Below are 2,713 nucleotides of genomic sequence, written 5' to 3'. Positions count from 1 at the left end.
TCGTGCACTCTAAGAACACGGAGCGACCCAAGGACAACCGCCTTCTGCATTTTTCCCGCAAGTGTTCTAGCATATTGTTGACACGCAGGGATGCTTTTTAGGTCTTTAGCAAGTGAAAGGTTGGCACTTCCAAGAGCGCCGATGATAAGAACAATTAGTTTAACAGATTATTCCGGGTACAATCGTTGCAACTCCCTTATAAGGTCTCGATAGCTCTCTTTCTTTTCATTCTCCTTGGTTATGTTTTTGTCAGCTGGTGCCGAGAATTCGATAACGAACATCGTTCGCTTCTTGAAGTCAAGAAGAACCATGTCAGGCCTCGAGTGAGCAACAGAAACAATTGTCGAGAATATAAAGTTCCAGTATATGCGGCACTTCCCATTCTCGACAATTGACTCAATTTCCCTAGGAGCATTTAGAGGAGCGATATTAAGGTTAATGCCGTAGGAGTGACATAGATGGTCATAAAGCACTCTTAGTGCCGCATTGTGCCTTTGAATGTAGGTCGTTCCCGCGTGAGTTGGACAGCTAGATAGTATGTGAGTTAAATGCTCGGGGTGTGCATGGCACGCCCTGCAACTATCATCGGGAATGTCTTGGCTCAAAATGTGGCGACGGTATGTTAAGGTCGAAATGACACCGTCTTGGCAAGCCAAAATGAAACCCTCCGTACCAGACTTCAATCCGGGCGATTTAAGGGAAGCAAACGTTAGCTCACAAGACATTGACTGATCCTTCACATTTCTGTGGGAGATACCGTGCATCCTCTTATCGAGAAGCTGTTCACGAAAGTTTTTCTCTTGTGCTTTCTTAATCCGGGCTTTCAGGAGTGAGTACTCGAGATAGATAAGATTTGATGCATTTTGTTCACCCCTAATACTGAAGTCAAGTCCGAGTGTTTCAGCAGCCTCCTCCGCTGCTTTGTACAGACATGCTCCTTTGCCCACTTATTCGTGATTCCTGACCATTTTAAGAAGAAGGTCTCTTCCATTTGCAACTCTATGTGCTGTACCCAGAATAATCCTGTTGTGAAGACATTCAAGACTCAATATTCCGCGACCACCTTGACGGCGTGAGATGTACAGTCGCGGAACGGAAGACTTGAGATGCATGCTTTTGTTCATGTGCATAACCTTTCTTGTCCCGATATCAAGGGATCTGAGCTCGTTCTTCGTCCATGGAACTACTCCAAATGAATAGAGTAGTACCAAGATGGCAAGCATGTTCGTTGCAGGTACTTTGTTCTTCGCCGACAGTTCGGAAGACCAAATCTGTCGGATGAGACGTTTGTATCTGCTTCGGAGATTATCCTTTATAGATGTCACGTCCTAAATGCGGCTCTGTGGCACGCCCAGGTATATATAAGTCTCTCCAGCGCAAAGGTGTCGTATGGCGCTTCTATCAAAAAGCTCAGGATCTTCAGGGATACCATTAAGCTTTCCTCGCTTCAAATAAACCTTGGCGCATTTGTCTAACCCAAATTTCATTCCCATTTCCTTAGTATATCGTTCGACAATCCCCAGAGCTAGATGCAGTTGCTCTCTGTCTTTAGCATAGATCTTAAGATCGTCCATGTAAAATACATGAGTGACCTTGTACTTTCGATCTGCAGGTTTGACGCACAAGTACCCGTCGGAATGGCGAAGTGCTAGAGATAGTTGCAATAATGTAAGGCAAAAGAGGAGTGGACTCATGGTGTTGCCCTGAAAGACACCTCTCTGAAAGGTGACCTTGTTAGTTGTCACACGATTTTTTCCAGATGAGATAGTAAATCTGGTTTTCCAAAGCGGCATCAATCTCTCTCTGCACCCAACTATTTGCGGATGAACCTTTAAGATTTCCAAAAGACAGATGATAAGTCTATGGGAGGTTGTATCGAAAGCTTTTCGATAATCAATCCAGGCCATCAAAAGGTTACGCTGGTAGAATGCTGCATCTTTGCAGACACATCTATCGATGAGCAGGTTCTCCCGACATCCGGCTACGCCTTTCTTTGAGTCTCGTTGTTCATACATTTCTTGCCATACGGGTGCAATTGCCCGAACAATCTTATCATTTAGGATAGCTGTGAATATCTTATAAAGCGTGTTCAGACAAGTTATTGGCCTGTAGTTCTTCGGGTCAGCTAAGTTGCCTATTTTCGGCAGGAGTATTGTGCGCCCTTCCACGAACCACTCTGGAATCGGCTCTTCCGACTTCAAATATGAGGTGAAAATACGGGCCAAATGCTGATGGGTTGAAGAAAACTTCTTCCACCAGAAGGTTTTGATACAATCTGGTCCCGGTGCGGAATAGTTCTTCATCCCTCTTAATACTTTTTTCACCTCCTCGGTAGTAAGGGGTGGGCATTCTTTATCAGGTGTTATGAGGGCAACACATAACTGCTTGAAGCTATTTATATTTTCTGAGTATCCGTCCAGTCTATACTGAACTTCGTAGACTTTTCTTCAAAATACTTCGACCTCCTCTGTTTTGGGTGGGTGCTCGACAGTAACTGGATGGTCTCGGAAGAGTCGAGATCTAGACACCGTTCTAGACACCTTACCCAGGTGCCATTCAGCTTTCGTCACGGTTGTCACATCTCCGCTTGGGGGTTAATTCCTTCGGGACCACCCCTGGACAATTGTCCGCGACTGCCTATTTATTTTTGAACCATATTCAGCAGAAACCCTTGGTACAGGGAGCCTCTATCTGCAACCCGAGGACGCGTTCG

This window comes from Belonocnema kinseyi, chromosome 9 (genome assembly GCF_010883055.1).
Source record: "Belonocnema kinseyi isolate 2016_QV_RU_SX_M_011 chromosome 9, B_treatae_v1, whole genome shotgun sequence".
Lineage (NCBI taxonomy): Eukaryota > Metazoa > Arthropoda > Insecta > Hymenoptera > Cynipidae > Belonocnema > Belonocnema kinseyi.
Note: the sequence above shows the minus strand (reverse complement) of the source record.